The following is an 18991-nucleotide window of genomic DNA, read 5'->3' on the forward strand; positions in this document are numbered from 1 at the left end:
CAGTTACACCATAGGCAAAGTCTGCAGCAGCCTGTGAGGCAAGCCATGGAACACGGTCTGCATTTTCAAGGGCTTGCTGATTTGGTACAGGTCTTTTCCCTTATGATGCTCAATCAGAGAACTCTGGGTCTCACTATTTGATAGCCCAGCCAGCTCTGCTCCTGTAAGGACTAATGGATGTGTGTGGTGATGGTGCCAAGATCCTGCCATAGGTGGGCCATCCTTTAGACCAGGGAGTGCATCAGAGGGAGAATTCATGGGATTCAGCTGCTTTCCTTCAATTTTTGTGCAATCATTGACCAAAAACACAAGAAGAGTGTCACAATCTTCTCATGTTTGCTTTTAAAATGAATTCTGTCCTGTCTGCAGGTTACATAATTTGTTCAAGGCAGTGGGCTTTGTCTCTGAATATTGAGAGTTGTCTTAAAAGGAATAATGGCCTGGTGTTGATGTCTGTATTTACTCTTAATTTAAATATTGTTTTTTTTTTTGTTTCAACGTCCATTTCTTCTTTAATGGTAGTTATTTTTTATTACATAGAAATTCAATACAGTGAAACTTGAAAGAAGAATTGATAGGTATAGATATCTATATCTATATCTATATTGACTGAGTTCAATGAATTGCAGATCTCTTGGGTGATATTCTATAAAAATGACTTTGTCATTTGTTCATTTGTTACTGTTTTCCACTGGGGGTTTTTCTCTCTTTTCTTTTTTCTTCAGTTCCATGATTTTGTTCATCTCCAAAAGGGAGCAGTTTAGACCACGTGCTTGGGTACTTCCTGAGCCTCCTATTCCCTAGAACATAGGGGAAGGGGATGCCTGGGTGGCTGAGTGGTTGAGCACCTGCCCCTGGCCCAGGGTGTGATCCTGCAGTCTCGGGATGGAGTCCCATACCAGGCTCCCTGCCTGGAGCCTGCTTCTCCCTCTGCCTACATCTCTGCCTTTCTCTCTGTGTGTGTCTTTCATGAATAAATAAATAAAATCTTTTTAAAAAAAAGAATATAGGGGAAGAAGGATTGTCTTTTTCAGCCCAATTTCTTTTTCCTGGATAGTTTAGTTCAATTCTTTGCTTTTCCTTTAAGCCATCAAGCCATCAGGCCAAGCAAAGAAAAAAACCAAGCACACTTATTGTCATATTTGATTATTCTCAATTTATTAGTAAAATAGTAATATTATGTCTTTCTATAGTCTTAAAGTGTGATTTTTATTGTGTTTTTAGCTGAATTTTATCTCTCCCCACCTTCTACCATCATCCCTTGGAATAATATACCTTTCTAAGTCTCTTCTTGTGACTGTGAAGGAATTTCATGAAGCTACGATTCTTTTTTATTTTTTTTATGATTCTTTTTCAAATTCATGTTTCCTTTTTTCAGAGCCACTCTTCAGCTTTTTCTTTTCCTTTTTTTAAATATTTATTTGTTTTTATTTATTTATTTATTTATTTATTTATTTATTTATTTATTTATTTATTTATGATAGTCACACACAGAGAGAGAGAGAGAGGCAGAGACACAGGCAGAGGGAGAAGCAGGCTCCATGCACCGGAAGCCCGACGTGGGATTCGATCCCGGGTCTCCAGGATCGTGCCTTGGGCCAAAGGTAGGCGCTAAACCGCTGCGCCACCCAGGATCCCTCTTCAGCTTTTTCTACCTTGTTCTATACCCTGGCAGTTGGACAACTTCAGCAGGCTGCCTCATCCTCTGGCTCTAGGTTGGTTTGGCCAGGTGGAAGCGTTGGTGGGGATTAGAGGGAGGGAAGAGGCCGGGGCCTGTGCTTTCATCACCCTTTCCCTCTCTTTGTAGCCTCCAGTGCATTGGCTACATTTCTGGGATGGAATTATGTTTTGTGTAAAGTGTTCCTCTCCACACTGCTTCTTTGTTTTCAAATTCCAGCAGCCTCCTTTGCCCTTTCTGGCTTATGAGTATTAACAGAGACCACTGATAACCAGCTGCATTGTTCCTTGAGGTTTCCTGCCTCCTGGCCACACCATTGTAGACAGGCCCTTTGTTAAACTTTCCTCAAGTTATTATATTGGAATGTGCCATCTGTGCCTTGCTGGGGCCCTGATGGATAGGATAATATAATAAATGCCTGTATTACTGGGAGGCAGTATGGTATAGTGGTTATCTTCCATTTGGCATGAGACTGATTTGGGTTTGAATACATTCCCGTCATTCACTAACTGGGAGTGGGGGTTAGTTAACCACTCTGACTCTCTCAGCTTTCTCAAATTTAAGGTGAGAATAGGGGTGCCTGAGTGGCACTGTCGGCTAAGTGACCGATGCTTGGTTTTGCCTCAGGTCTGATTTCAGGGTTGTGAGATCCAGCCCAGCATAGAGTCTGCTCAGGACTCACTCTCCCTCTCCTTCTACACTCCCCTCTCTTTCCCTCTCTGGAATAAATAAATCTTTTTAAAATGTAAAGTGGGGGATAATATCTACTTCACAGAATTATTATGGAATAAATATGAGTATTCAAAAATGTTAATTGTTACATTAGTTTAAATGAATACAAATACACACACACACACACACACACAATGTTTTAGTTTCCCCTCAACTTACACTGAATCACTTCGTCACTGGTCAGGTGAGCAGTTACAAAGCAGTGGCTTTTAGTTTCTCTATACTTTGTGCTGCTGATCTTCCAGGTTCAAGTTATGTGGACCTCTTCTTCCCTTGTGCCCCCCGAGTTCCTGCTTACCTAAACGACACTTTGTTTCCCACAAATGATCCTGGCTGCTCTCTCAAATCTGTGGAATTTTCAGATATCTCTTCTTCAAGTGGTGAGTGCTAGAAACACGAGGTCTGCGGCGAAGTGAAAATCTGTGGGTGGGTAGGTGGGCCAGCGACTTATCCCTGAGCGTAGGGGGCTGACTGCTCAGGTGCTATGTATCCTTGGGTAATCCAACTGCTTTATAGGATAGCTGTTTTTTTGTTTCTGTCTGCTTTAAATATAACTCTAAAATGTTATGAGAGCACTAGTTAAGCCCAGAGAGGTGTTGCAAGGATTAGCTAATTGATTATTTTAAATGCTTTGGAGCTGGCAGAGGCTTCAGTAGGAAGGGCAGGCTAAATAATTTTTGCAGGCTCAGTGGGAGTACAAAGGGTACCAAATGGCTCTTCTAATTTGTTTTGGTATCTAGTAGGACTTGCTTATTGTAGAGCATGTCTCATTAAAATGAGTTATATATGTTACTGCATTTAAAACATGACCTGGGGCAGCCTGGGTGGCTCAATGGTTTAGTGCCCCCTTCAGCCTGGGGCGTGATCCTGGAGACCAGAGATCGAGTCCCGCGTCGGGCTCCCTGCAGGGACCCTGCTTCTCCCTCTGCCTGTGTCTCTGCCTCTCTCTCTCTCTCTCTGTGTCTCTCATGAATAAATAAATAAAATCTTAAAAAAATAAAACATGACCTGGGGAAATGTTTTAATATAAAAAGCGGTGTTTGGAAATACACAAAGCTTTGGTCAAATGGAGTTGCAGGTACTGAAACCACCTGAGTTTTTCAGACTTGAGAGGAGCTCTATGAAGCATGTTTTAGTAACGCTTATTTCTAAGGGCCTGCTTTGTATCAGGGCTAGATGAACGATGGTCACCATGGTTCCCAGCCTCAAAATTCCATAGTTTGGAAGAGGAGACAGACAAACACAGAGTGAGACCTTTAAAGTTTGCGACAGGGGCTAACATGGATGAATCTACAAGGTACAGAAGGACAAAATCAAGTGGTTATCAGTTCAATCTGAGGGAAATTAGGAAAGATTCATAAAGGGGGAGAGGCTTGAGTTGGTCTTTAAGGATAAGAGAAGTTTGCTACATGGCAAAGGGGTGAAGGACATTGTAGACAGAGGGAATGGCTTCTGGAAAGCCTATCTCTCTGGGTTTTATTCAAACATCTTCAAGAGTTTATACTGCCTCTGTATCTAGTTCTATCTTATTCTTTGCAACTAGTAGATACTCAATTAATACTTGGAAATGTAGAGTAGTGGGTGGTAGGATTATAGGCAGTGATTTCAATTTTATTATTAGAATCTTCTTTAGTTTAAAAACTTTCTATAATAAACATGTCTTTCTTTGGTAGGAAGAGTATCCTAACATATTCAGGGGATGGCTATCAGAGTCTGTGGCTACACTGGAGTTGGAAGATTGTTGTAGTCAAAGAATCCATTGAACTTTGGCCTTTGGGGACAGTTAACCTGGTAGGGCAAAGGTTTGAGACTGTAGGAGTTATCACTGGAAATGAAGCTGGCATGCCAGGTTGGGGCTCAGAAATTTGGACTTTATGTTGTAGACAATGGGGAATCATTGAATTTATTAGGCAGGGAAATGCCCATATTAAGAATCCTCTGGCAATGCTGTAGAGCATGAGCTGGCTATGGAGAGATTGGAGGGAAAGGGACCAACTGTGACACTTGTACAATCCAGGTGGAAACTATCGAAAGTTTTACATTTGGGTAAGGTTGAGGGGAAGATAATGAATTTGGTTTTAGACAGGATAAGTTTGAATTATCTGTAGGAAGGCCAGTGAGTGCTTGGAACTGGCTGCCAGGAGGAATCAGCACCTAAAATATTACTAATTCCAGAGACCTCAGGGACTTGGAGGAGAGGAGGAACCTTGGAAGCCCCAGGGAGGCAGTGAGGAGCTTGCACAGCATGCTCAGAAAGGCGAGGGAAAAACAGAAAAGAAAATGGTGCTGCAAAAATCATGAGAAAGGGAGAAGAAGGTGGTTCAGAAAGGAGTAAATTATCTAGTCAGGGTATCTTCCTTTCTCCAGACATTCCTCTTCCTCCCTGCCTTCAGGTTTCTGCTCAAAAGACATCTCTTCAGAGATGCCTTCCGGACCACCAAGCATCCTCCATCACTCTATATTACCTTCCCCGAGCCCTGTGTTATAATGCAGGTTTTACTACTATTCATGTGTGATGAGGCCAACAGATCAGATAGATGATTGCCATTGACAAGACAGTTTGTTACTCACAGTTCCCACGAGGAGGGGTCACGCCATGCCCTGCAGGGCCACATGGGGAAGCGCCAGGGTCAGTCAGGGGGCAGAGGTAGAGGGGGAAACATGAGTAGGAGCCTTTACCGTGGTTTCCATGGCAAGGAAGAGGAAAGGCAGGATAAGCAGGTTAGGATTGGTCAGTTTGAAAAATTTTGGTGGGGTCTGGACATTGGGGCTGTCCCTAGTTGTCTGATACCTGGCTGTGGGGTGATTAAGGCAGGAGGCAGTGACCTAAGTTAGGTGGTTGGGATCTGGGCTTGGATTGGTTGGTTTGCATATGAAAGACTCCCAGGAAGGCAGATTGTTTAGTGTCTCTAGGAATTGGCAAGCTCTGAAAGGAATAGTTTCCTTAGGGTCAGAAAATCCTGGGGGTGGAGGTGGAGGTGTTGGGGGGAGGGGAAGGGGGGGGAAGGGGACTGTTTGGCTCAGTTGGTACAGCGTATGACTCTTGAGCTTGCGGTCCTGAGTTTGATCCTCATGTTGGGGTAGAGCTTACTTAAAAAATAAGCAAAAAGAGTACACTAAAGCTACTACAAGTACCATGTGGTATTATATGGCATGTTTGTGGAGCAGTGCCAGGCTGGGACTAGGGTGAGATGAGTAGGGCATTCACCTTGGGCACAAAATGTAAGAGGGGGTGTCCAAAACACTTAGTAATCAAGGAAAATAATATGTTAATATTTTTTAAAAATCAAAATGAATGCAAAAATGTACATGATGAACAAAAGATACAAATTTTAAATAAAGACATGATCAGTAACAGTGCTGTCCTGAGCCATATTGGAGCGTAAAAAAAAAAAAAAAGGACAAGTTAGTAATATGGTTCCCTTTATGATTTTTGAAACTATTGCATTAAAATTATTAGGCCTCAAAAAGGAAAGAAATTCTGACACATGCCACAACATGGACGAACCTTGAAGCGAAGTGAAATAAGCCAGTCACAAAAGACAAATATTACATTATTCCATTTACATGAAATATTTAGAGTAAGAATAGTTGAAATCAGAGACAGAAAGTAGAATGGTGATTGTCAGGGGCTAGGGAAACACAGGAACAGGAAGTTATTGTTCAATGGGTGTAGAGTGTCAGTTGGGAAGATAAAAAGTTCTGGAGTTGGTGGTGGTGATGGTTAAACAGCATTATGAATGCATTTAATCCTGCTAAATATACACTTCAAAATGGTGAAGATGGTAGATGTTATATTATGTGTATTCTATCACAGTTTAAAACCGAAAAGAAACAACCACTATTGTCTTGAAATATTGCTTATTTTGATCACCGAGTTCTTTGGCAGCCCCTCACATTTTGCACTCACCTCACCCATGTGTCGGCTGTGGGAGGAGCTGGGCATACTGAGGAAGGTAGGGAAGGGAATCAGGAGCTAAAGTCTGGCTATCCTTCAGAGGAGATGCACCTTTTCTACTTACCGGTTTAGAATCATTTAGTTTAAGCGAGAAGAGGAACTATATTAGTTAAGAGTGTTTTTGACTGCAAATAACAGAATACTATGGCTTAAGCACATAATAGTTTATTTTTTCTTACACTTGAAAAAAATCCATAAGTGACCCCTGCTGGGGTTGGTTCAGTGATAGTGTGGTTGGATCTAATATCTCTCTGGTTTTTTGTTTGCTTGTTTGCTTAGGGAATGGAGCAGCACCATATGCATCTGTCCTTTCCATCAAGGAAAAGCAAACCTTTTCAGAAACACACCTTCCAATAACTTCTTAAGCCTCCCTGTTTAATCCTGATTCAAATAGTACCCTGCCCCCCTGCCCCCAACTTCAAGAAAACAAGGGACAAGACTGTCAAGACTGACCAAGACAAATCCTGATCCATTGCCTATGTCTGGGCATAGTGACCTTTGCACAAGATTGGAGTTCTATTAGCAAGGAAGCAAGGTGGGAAATGAACATTGCAAAAAGGTCGTTAACACAGGGTGTTCGACTACTGACGTTCTTCCATAGAAACAATATTGGGACATTGGTACGTTGGCATATTTATATATTTTTACCTCTTGTAAATATAGTAAACATATTCTTTACTATACTGTGTGGTGTCTGTCTAATCCATTGGTTTTTATGAGCTTGGAGCCCTGAGCTATTAAAGGGTAAGTAAGCCTGTGGTACTGCTGGGGGATCTATCCCTCTGACCTTAAGGAGTGATTAACACAGAAGCATTAAAAACACAACCCCTTTTCTTTTTAAATGACTTAGAATTGGCTGAATGTTTAATCCTTTACTCCTGCTGGGCCTTCTGTACAGTGTCTTCACCTCATCATTCGAGACAGATGACTTTCCTGGGGTGGTGAGCCAGGGAAACAGATCAGTACATTTTTCTCTTTACACATTGAATAAGCAATCTACTGTTTATTGATTTAGAAAAATTCTTGTCTTGGATTTTAGATCCAGTCGAATGGGATAGAGATGTCTGAGGTTCTTATAAGATCTCATTAAAAAAAAAAAAAGATTATACAAGTTCCATGGTCTAGTTGTCCCAAGGTCAAACCCATATCCAGCTACTCTCCAAGTATTTAAATATAGGAGAAATAGATTCACTAAAACTGGAAGGAAAAAAAGGAATGGAGAAAACATCCTGAAGAAGTAATATGTAAGTTGAGAGGTTTGTACAGGGAAAGGGGTTCCTGCCTGGATGGCTGTAGAAGGAAGAGTCCATGTTGATGATGGGGAAGTACCTTGGGTCTTCATATCAGTGCTGATTGCTACTTTGCTTCTCCACCTTTTCCCCCCTCTGCTTTCTGGAGTCACGGTAGAGCCTCCATTCCTGGTTCCCATGGTAGCATTCTCTGATAAGTTTGCAGGAGAGGCTCTTCATTATATGTGCATATAGCACAGCTGTAAGGTGTACCATGTTTTACTATAGATCCCTAAAGCTAGATGGGCCCTAAAGAAGTAACTTAGTCTAGAACTTCTTTCTTTGTCCTTTGAAAGATCCCTGAAGAGATGAATGATGCCTTTAGATGAGTAAAGATAATTGGCAGGGCTGATTCTAACTGTATTCATTGCAAACTAAACCTAAAAGCCTTATAAACACATAAATGTGTATGGTAGCTTCTTAGGCAAAGTACAAAGAAAGAGGCTGAGACCTATCTTCTGTACACTTAAAATCTAAGATGAAAAATGAAGTGTGGAATAATTGATAGGAGTGACTGTGCTAGTTCTCATCTTTAATGCACAGACTTTATGTTGCTATTATTATCATTATTGGGAGTGAGAAATGGAACCACCATCTTACCAGTTTGGCCATGACAACCTCAGAAAGCCCTGCCTCTTTTTTTTTTTTCCTTAAGACTTTATTTATTTATTCATGAGAGACACAGAGAAAGCAAGAGCGAGAGGCAGAGACACAGGCAGAGGGAGAAGCAGGCTCCATGCAGGGAGCCTGACGTGGGACTCCGTCCCGGGACTTCAAGATCAGGCCCTGGGCTGAAGGCGGCGCTAAACCGTTGAGCCACCCGGGCTGCCCAAGCCCTGGCTCTTACTCAGGATCTTTCCTTGCTTCCATTGACCCTCTGCTAAGAAATCAGCCAATCCAAAGGTGCACCAAAGAACTTGGAGCCCAACCTATAGGCCATAATAAATGGACACTCACTTTCTCCAGCGAGATATTATTTCAGAATTTGTATGTTCTCTCTTGCTTCAATAATTCAATACAACTCAAAATGAAAGCTTGCTTATATCCTTACAAGGGCTTTTCACATAGGCAAATTTTAAAAATGCATCTTTTGAGGGTCTGGAGGAAGCTTGTAGTTGAGAGTGAAGACTGAGGAGCAAGTCCCTTGAAGTTTATATTCAGTCTGGATCTGCTGCTGACCAGGCAGCTCTCGCAGTCCCAGCCTCCCTCCAACAGGACACCTACTTCTCCGGGTTCTCCCTGGTGTCCCCAAGTGAGCTTCTTCCAGGATCTCTGTCAGAGTTTTACAATGTCTGGAATAAATACCTATTGGATAATGAAAGGCCTGGATGTCATGTTTCTCTGAGCTACGGAGGACCCTTAACATATCTGAGGATTGTCCCTTAGAGATATTCAAGAATTCCCAGATTTGCAAATACCTCTGTAGCATGGAAGTCCCCTACAAAGTGGGTATTTTTTCCACTGGCTGGAGCAGTCCCTGAAATAGTTTCAGAATTCCCCTCTGTTTTCATATAGAGCATATTGTGGACTTTTTTGAGTCCTCGATCAAAGTTCATTGCCAAATTTAACATTCTGCCCTTTAAGGTATCCAAAATTCCCATGGGAATGCAAACCTTTTTCTGATACCTCTGAGGAATCCTCAGGGAATGTCAAATTATGCTTCAAGTATGAGGTTTCTTTCATCCATCTTGCTGTCTTTACTCTGATGCTACAAGATAGCACTTTTCCCATCTGGTGGCAACTGCTCTGGCCCACTGTGACAATGTTTGCTGCTTGTCCTGAGAGTGGCTTCTGTGTGGCTGAGGTCCACTGAAGGGCACTGCTGAAGCCAGTACTTCTGTGGCTGATGCCAGCCAATACTGGTGTCAGGGATGCTACTGCTTGGTAGGTCGTGGGACCCTGCTAACTGTACTAGGAATGCTGGTTCCTAGGCCACTGAGCTGCCAGCACCAATGCAGGGATGACTTGTTTCAGAGATTACAACTGTTTTTTTTTTTTCCTCTCCCCAAGCACCCTTCCTTTTTAAACCAAGCTGAAGTACAAAAGAGAAGAGTCAGAAACCCTTGGAACATAAAAATGCAGAAGAGGAATGTTAAGAAGAGGTCAATTTAGGCAATGTGAAAGGTCTGATGATCTTTATAATTATTGTATTTATAATATTACCAAACTTGGGGGGGTTATTGCTTCTTCAATTTTATTTTATTATTTTTTAAAGATTTAAAAAAATTTTGTCTATTCACGAGAGACACACAGAGAAAGAGAGAGAGGCAGAGACATAGGCAAAGGAAGAGGCAGGCTCCATGCAAGGAGCCCGATGTGAGACTCAATCCTAGGACTCTGGGATCATGCCCTGAGCCAAAGGCAAACGCTCAACTGCTGAGCCACCCTAGGCGTCCCTGGTACTTTAATTTTAAAAGTAATTGTACACTATGGTTCAGTTCTAAAGCCAGTGTGTAAAAAAAATCTGCACATACCAAAGTCACTCTCGAAATTCCCTTAAATTGCTCCTAGACTATGTATACACGGCCATATTACATGCCTCGGTGAAGACTGCTATATTATCTTTCAATACATTGACACAGTCAGTTTTCCCACTGGCATTGAAACAAGCCATTATTTATTTGACTGCTAAAAGTAGTTGACTTGGTTTAGAGGTCATGTTGTATCAGAAATATAGATCTTTAAATACTAAAATCCTATGGAATTCAGTAAGATGCTCATGCTATGAGAGGTTAAAAACTGAAGTGGACTAAGGGGAAAATATGGCTTTTATTATACCCATTTTTTAAAAAGTTAAGCTGAGGCACCAGGAGGTCAGGTGACTTGCACAGTTGGAGAGAGGCAGAGCTGGGATTTGAACTCAGGCAGTCTGGTGCTAGTGCTTTTTTTAATCGCTTTGCTTTACACTTTTAACCATGATTGGACAATTTAAATGATCTTTTCTCTCCTCCTTTTCACTCTGGGCAGGGTGGAATTTACCAATTTAAATGTTTTTAATGATGCTACTCCATTGTACTTTCTTGTTGTAGCAAAAATTCAAGCTATACTGAAAGGCATAATGTATATAACGAGATGATGTCTGTGTCTTGCCCTTCGATGGATCAAATGTCAACAGTTTGTGCACTTCCCTCCAGGATGGCTTTGTATCCACAGCCCCCTCCCCCAGGTTTCTTTTATGCATGCACTCACACACATATTTTTTTTAACACAAACTTTAGTCTAATTTCCTTTCCCACTTATCAATGCCATAGACATCATTCTATATCAGAATACAGAATTCCACCCTCCCCTTTTAAAGAGCTGCTTTAGTAGGTACCTATTATTCCACTGCATGAATAATCCATAATTTATGTTTGTGTATTCCCTTACTGATGGATACTCAGGTTTAGAAAATTTTTTTGCCACGTTTTTACCATTATAAATTCTGTGGCAACCATGCTCATTTGTTCTCTTAGTATTTTGTGGATTTATTTTTTAGGTTTAAACCTTTAATCCACATGGAATTTATTTTGTGCAAGAGGTGAGGTGGGGATTATAGTGACTACTTGACTTTCCTCATTCAAATGATTACCCACCTGAAGAGATTCAGATTCCAGGCACCCAGGTAAACATGCTGCATCTGTTATAGAAATACATTAAAAATTGTAATAAAGGGAATCTCTATGGTGGGAAATATTTGGCAGCATGTTGAGGAGAGGTAGCAGAAGCAGCAGGCTCTACCAGTATGGACTAGAGCAGGGAGCTCTGCTTTCAGGTTGGAATGTTGCATTTTAATTAGCAGTATTACTCCCAAATGTTTAGCCGCAACGGTGGGGGGATTAGAGACCTCTTCTTGCTCATCATAATTCAGAACCTGAACATCAGAGTGTCTAATTAGATCTCTCTCTTGAAAGGTCAGCCAATAAAATTGTCATGTTGTGTCATTCAAGGTCTAGAAGTTACTCTGCTATAAGCTTGATGGATTTTTTTTAAGTTAAAAATTGCCTATTCATGTCTCATGTTTTTAGCGGTCTTTGCTGGACTGAGATTATGGCAGGCCATCATGCAGAAGATCTTGAAAATCTTTCAGTCACTTAGAACAATTCTTGTCCTTTATATTATTTTTCTTTATCATTTTGGACACTATGCTATAGAAGACCTCTGTATCAGAAGCCATTTGATGTATTTTTTGATTCACAAGGAAAACAATATTCAATTCAGTTTTTGTTTTGGGGCTTGGCTTCTATAATTGAAATTATTTGAAATTCTATAATTTCAATTGGAAAAAACCCAAATAAGCTGTGTTCTTCTGGAAATATCACGACGATAATTAATGGAACTAGATTGTCTCAAGTTAATTACTTGGCTGTAAGTGAAGTAAGTTAAGGTGCTATCTTAATTCTTTTAAGCCACCAGGACCTTAATTAGAATTCTGTATGGGGTGGGACGCCTGGGTGGCTCAGCAGTTGAGCGTCTGCCTTTGGCCTGAGGTGTGATTCTGGGATCTGGGATCCGGGATAGAGTCCCATATTGGGTTCCCTGCATGGAACCTGCCTGTGTCTCTGCCTCTCTCTCTGTGTCTCTCATGAATAAATAAATAAAATCTTAAAAAAAAGGAATTTTATATGGGGTGACAAATTCAGAGGGGGAAATGTGAATTATAGGCAATCCTCCGATATAACAGTTGCTGCTGTCTCGCTCCACTTAGCCCCTACCAGAGGGGTCGCCTTCTCTGGGTACAGAGCGGTTGGGCTCTCAGCCTAAGGATCTGAGACTAGGGGGTTGGGTATTCAAAGATGAAAATTATTATTACTCCTATATCAGTTATACTATGTGTTAACTTTTGTAGGGGTATCAAGAAAATCTTAAAAAGAAAATCTTATTGTTACTAATAATGATATTTTCCAAAGTGTGGCTGCATCAGAATCACCTGGTATTTAATCAAAACGCTGCTTATTGGATTCCATCCCAGAATCAGAATCTCTAGTGGTAGAGCTCAGGGATCTATTTTTAACAAGCCTCCACTGTGATTCCTTCTTGCATTAAAGTTTGAGAACGTTTGATTTGTAGCATTACTTCCCTGGGAAAAATATACTCCTCCGTATAGCCAATCAGCTTCAAAGTGTACCTTTGGAATTTAGTGTGTGGGTACATTGGGGCTTGCCTGCGTGTGAAATCAGTGGTCTGGATGACAATCATTTTTAAATATTTATTTATTTATTTATTTATTTATTTATTTATTTATTTATTTATTTATTTATTTATGATAGGCACACAGTGAGAGAGAGAGAGAGGCAGAGACACAGGCAGAGGGAGAAGCAGGCTCCAAGCACCGGGAGCCCGACGTGGGACCCGATCCCGGGTCTCCAGGATCGCGCCCTGGGCCAAAGGCAGGCGCCAAACCACTGCGCCACCCAGGGATCCCCGACAATCATTTTTAAAGTGTAGAGTTAACAACTCTGAGTAGATTATGGCTCAGGGTAGTCAGATTAATTAAGTTCCAAGGTACAGAGCAGGGACCATACAAAGACAGAACTGCCAGAGTTAAAGCACAGGACAGGGGTACTCAGCTAGAAGGTGAAGGAACACGAATAGTTTAAGCATCTGTACCCAGACATCAGCTGGTTACTCTGCCCCTGGAGATTTGGATAAGAGGGCTCAAACCCTGGAGCCACCCCTGGATGGTTACCAACGCCATTCCTAAGCTTCCTGTAAATCCTGAGGTACTTGGCTCCCAGGGTTACTTATGAGGGAATCCCTTTTTTCTGCTCTGCCTTTTGGAATGGTCCCTCATCTCTGTCGGTATGGCAGGCCTTTTCTTCTTGATCCCTCTAGCCACAAAGAGTTGTTTCATTGGCCAGAATCTTTATAAAGGATTGTGGAACCAAAGGCAGGAGTCACATTGTCATATCACATGCCACAGAATATAACTTAACAATCATGTGTTAAACATTTCTGTCCTTAGAGGGGTCTTTGGTTGCACGGCACAAGGGTATGTGTTCTTGGTCAAGCCACTTCCTATAGTACCCCAGCCTCTCTGTCTTCTTCTGTGTCTCCTTTGTCTCAGCCACTTCTCCACACTTGCTCTTAGGTGCTCCAAATTCTTCTCACTCTCCTATTGGGGAAATGTCAACACTGTAGAGCACACCCCCAACCTCCACCTGGCCCAACCTCACACCCCACGACAACCTTTGCATATGCAACATCAACCAAGGTGCTTGGCTGAGCAAAAGAGCCACCCAGCCTTTTCTTTAAAAGAATGCCTCTTCCTTAGAATAAAATTTTGGGATTAACTAGATTTTTCCTGAGATCTATTATATATTTCTTCTACAGAAAAATTAATTCTATCTAGGTTTTCCTGAATGCATAAAAGCTGAGAAAGAGTCTTTTCTTCCTCCATCATTAAAAAATCTTTTTTGTTGGAAGATGATCATCCGGAAAACATTAAGCAGAATTTTTATAAGGTTTTAAAAGCCAGGTGCACTTCAGTGAGCTCCCATTAGTTAGCCTCATCAGTCTTTATAACACTTTAGCTAACATGTTTAGGAAGAGACCATTCGTATTTGTAGCCAAATAAACGAAAGCAGAACCATTTCCCACTTGCCAGCAGAAAGAGTGATATTGACTCCAGGTGAGTGGCATCTGCAAGGCCACTCAGGGCATTTTGTGTTATAAATTGTATTTTGAGAATAAAGCAAGAGTCAAATTGTTTACAGGCCTGTGTGCCTTCTTACTCTCATATCTTTTGTATGTATCTGAGAGCTTTCTGTTTTGCTTGAAATGGAAAGTCATTTCCCAGATGAGAGATCATTTTATTTAGTGCTCTTATTTTCTTGGTAAGTATTCTGAATTTTTTCCTTATTAATTTCTATTTTTACGCACAGTGATTCTCAATTGGAGAGAAAATTATGATCTCATAATCTCTTTTCCTTGTACTTGCTGAATGATTAGCCTCATTTGCTGTGTGAGTTCCACTTCATGGTTGTGAAATGAGGACTCTCCCTGACTCTGGCTAAGCATGTCGGCTTGATGGCTTTGACCTTTTCCACAAAAACAAGGGAGATGAAATGATGTGACATGTGTGTAAATTGTCACTCAAATGGGGGTATTTTGGCGAACAGCTCAAAATACATGCTTTGCTAAACTCACAGAAGGTACCAATAGAGTGTTTGGTGTTTTCTAAGGCATCTGAGAGTCTTATGAAGTTTAAAAGTGAGGGAAAAAAGTCCTGATTGGCCATTAAATGAAAACAATAAATTTACAATCTGAGTCACGAGCTGTGTGGGTGACCGCATTATAGATTCCCAAGAAAAACCCTGTTCTCAAATGGTACAGTTAAATCTGCTTCCTCTGCACTGTTGTAGATATTACTTCCACTGGACTTAATTGGGATAACTGACAAATTTAGATTCAGAGCATTTCAGTAACTCCAAGGGATATATAAATATCTCACCAAATCCATTTAAATGATATTTTGGATTTGGTCAGGGGTCTCACTGTAGTAATTTGCAGGTGTGACCGATATTAACTTATAAATTTCCCGAGACTGGTCCTTTGTTGATTTCAGGCCTCCCCCCACCCCCATTTTGTAATGATTGCTCAGCAAGCATATTTTACCTCCTTTCTCTGCAGGCCTTTTATTGCTTTGAGACGTGCCTCTCTGTGTGTGCATGTGTGTGTGTGTGTTTGTGTGCGTGCATGTTTTTAATAGTAATGCATGAGACAGTATTTCCCACTGGAGCATATTCATATAAGCTAGTGGAATCATTTCTTATGAGGCGTATTTCTCTCTTCACTTGGTTGTGCTTTTTGTGAAGGGGACTTGGACTCTGACTGGATGAGCAATGGCAAAACAATAGGGACAATGTAGAAATATACACATGCTCTAACAATCTGTATAGTATTACACTTGGCTGATGATCCTGTGATAGGATTTTTAGTAATCACCATCAGGGTGGGTTTGAAGTTTAGCATAATAATCCTAAGGTATTGCCATAATGGAGCGGATAAATTTACATATGGGTGAAAACGAATGGTTTTAAAATTTCTTTTTCTTTTTCATGACTCGAGATTCTCATTCCCTGACATTAGAACATGATCTTTCTATCAATTTGTTCTTTTTCCCCTGTCACTAAAATGGTACACTACATTGTATAGGGTTGAGTTTCTCACTGATTATTTTTTTATTTTATTTTTTAAAGATTTTATTAATTTATTCATGAGAGACACAGAGAGAGAGGCAGAGACACAGGCAGAGGGAGAAGCAGGCTCCCTGCAGGGAGCCCGATGTGGGACTCCATCCCGGGACTCTAGGATCACACCTTGAGCCCAAAGCAGACGCTTAACCACTTAACCGCTGAGCCACCCAGGCATCCCCACTGGTTAGTTTTTGACTCATTTCAGACAATCGAAAGAATGAATTGTGCCTACAAACATGTAAGATTATTTAGGACAGAATTGCTTGACTTCTGTTATTAGTAATTATTATCCTCAGCTAACATATCTCTGTTTATTTTTAAATTTTATTTAATTTTATTATTTTTTATTGGAGTTCAATATGCCAACATATAAACACCCAGTGCTCATCCCGTCAAGTGCCCCCCTCAGTGCCCATCACCCAGTCACCCCAACCCCCTGCCCACCTCCCTTCCACTACCCCTTGTTCGTTTCCCAGAGTTAGGAGTCTCTCAGGTTCTGTCTCCCTCTCTGATATTTCCCACTCATTTTCTCTCCTTTCCCCTATAATGTCTTTCACTACATATCTCTGTTTAAATGGAGATCTTTATGGTATTTATTACTACAGTTAGATTTAAACCATTTTTTACATTAATTTAAGTTGTATTTATTTATAACCAACTTTACTTTTACACCTTTATTGAGGTATGATTGACAAATAAAATTTGTATATATTCAGGTTGTACAATGTGATTTTTTTAATGGTATGCAATGTGATGATTTAATATACATATACTTTGTGAAATGATTATTGCAATCAAGCTAATTAACACATCCATCACCTCACATAGTTACTTTCTTTTATCTTTTTTTGATTTGAACCATTTTAGTGGTGAAATGAATTAGCAGTAGTATGGTCTTCTACGTATGAATGTGTCTTTTTTTGTTGATAATGAAGAAGAAAGATGTTTCTAACATTCAGTATTGTTGATGAGCATTAAGATGGGCATAAAACCTATCTTAATGAGGAAAGCATTAAAATAAGGTACAACTTCTAATAATAATAATGGCCAGGGGTACCTGGCTGGCATGTGATTCTTGATCTCAGGGTTGTGAATTCGAGCCCCATGTTGGGTGTAGAGATTACTCATAAATAAAATCTTAAAAAAAAGTAATGTCCATTATGTAGCAAATAGTTAATACTAAGAACTTATTATGCAACAAAAACCTAAGTGTTTTTTATATGTATGAACTCATTTAATCTGTATAATAACCCTATGAGGTAGATTTTCATTATCCCAATTTAAAAATGAGAAACCAAAGGACAAGGAGGTTAATTAACTTGTCTGAGATCACACAGCCAGGAAACCATAGAACCAAGGTTTAAACCTAGGTAGAATTGCCAGATTCAGAGGGAAACCGGGAAACAAACACACACACACACATGCACACACACACACACACACACACACACACACACAGGATACCTACACCTTACTTGGCTTCTTTTTGCAATAATTGGGACATAATTACACTAAAAAATTAATCATTGTTTATCTGAAATTTGAATAAAAAAAAAGCTTTGTGTTTTATCCGGCAAACCTAAACCTAAATTATCTAGCTTAAGGGTCCATGTTCTTAACCTTCATGGTAATTCTGCCTAAAACCCAGGCTTACCTGATGAGTGTTGACTTTGCATATCTTAGGTCAATTCTTCTCTATATCTACTCAAGCTTTCATTGTTCAAGAATGTTCTTTCTAGGTGCCTGGGTTGCTCAGTCGGTTAAGTGTCTGCCTTTGGCTCAGTTCATGATCCCAGGGTCCTGGGATTGAGCCCCAAGTTGGGCTCCCTGCTCAGCAGAGGAGTCTACTTTTCCCTCTCCTTCTGCCCTTCCCTCTGCTTTTTTCTCTTTTTCTCTTTCTCAAATAAATAAAATCTTAAAAAAAAAGAATGTTCTTCTTTCTGTGTAGGACTTACTATCTATGGTAGTGAGAATATGAAATTTTAATACTCTATTTTCAGCATTAATTTACTCTGTTCAGCATTAATGAAATGTGGTTTTACCCCAGAAGAGCTCACAACCCAGAAGATGAGATGAGTATGTAAAAAAAAAACCCACTATTACTGTATAATAGTAGCTCTGTTGGACCATGAGCTGTTCAATCTCCTAGGAAGTTTGAGGAAAGCATCACAGAGTAGGGAACATTTGAATTAGTCCTTGAAGGATGAACAAGAGTTCATCGTGGAAAGAAATTATCCATAGGAAGGAAACAACATAAGAAAAGGCAAAGTTATGTGAAAGTGCATGGTGGAATAATTTTTTTTTAAGTAGCTTTCACTCTTGGTGTGGAGGCCAATGTGGAGCTTGAACTTACAACCCTGAGATCAAGACCTGAGCTGAGATCAAGGGTTGGATGCTTAACCAACTGAGCCACCCAGGTGCCCCTAGAATAATGTTTTTAATGTAAGATCCATATGCTTTAATAGTGGGTGATAATTGGAGAGCAGGATATGACCACAAAGACCACAAGGACTTCAATGCTATATTCAGAAGAAATTTTATCTAGGATAGCTGGGAGTCACTGAAGATTTTAAAATGGAGAAGTGACATGATTAGAGATGTGTTTTAAAAATGTAACTCTAGGGATGCCTGGGTGGCTCAGTGGTTGAGGTCAGGATCCCCGGGTCCTGGGATCTAGTCCCACATTGGGCTCACTGTGGGGAGCCTGCCTCTTCCTCTGTCTATGTCTCTGCCTCTCTCTCTGTGTCTCTCATGAATAAATAAAATCTTTTTTTTTTTTTTAAAGGAATGTAACTCCAGTAGCAGTGAGACAGATGGACTAGAGAGGAAAGGCTGTGAGTTGTGCATTTGGAAAGGACAGCTGTGGTGTGGACATGCAGGTATGTCCTGGGAATGGGTGAGTTTGCTCAGGAGAGTATGCAGACAAGGGGAAAGGAGGGCAACTATCAAGTCCTGAGGAACATTGACATTTAGTTGGGGTAGGATGAGAGAAGCTAGAAAAAAGAATAAGGAGGGCAGTGAGAAGGAGAAGCAAGAAATGGCAACATTATGAAAACCAAGATATAAGATGGTGTGGGGAGTGCAACCAGTTCCTTAATGATGTCAAACAATATGCCAGCAGGGATGATGCCATTGTACTGGACAACTGGGCCACTTT

The sequence above is a fragment of the Nyctereutes procyonoides genome, unplaced genomic scaffold (genome assembly GCF_905146905.1).
Source record: "Nyctereutes procyonoides isolate TBG_1078 unplaced genomic scaffold, NYPRO_anot_genome, whole genome shotgun sequence".
Classification (NCBI taxonomy): domain Eukaryota; kingdom Metazoa; phylum Chordata; class Mammalia; order Carnivora; family Canidae; genus Nyctereutes; species Nyctereutes procyonoides.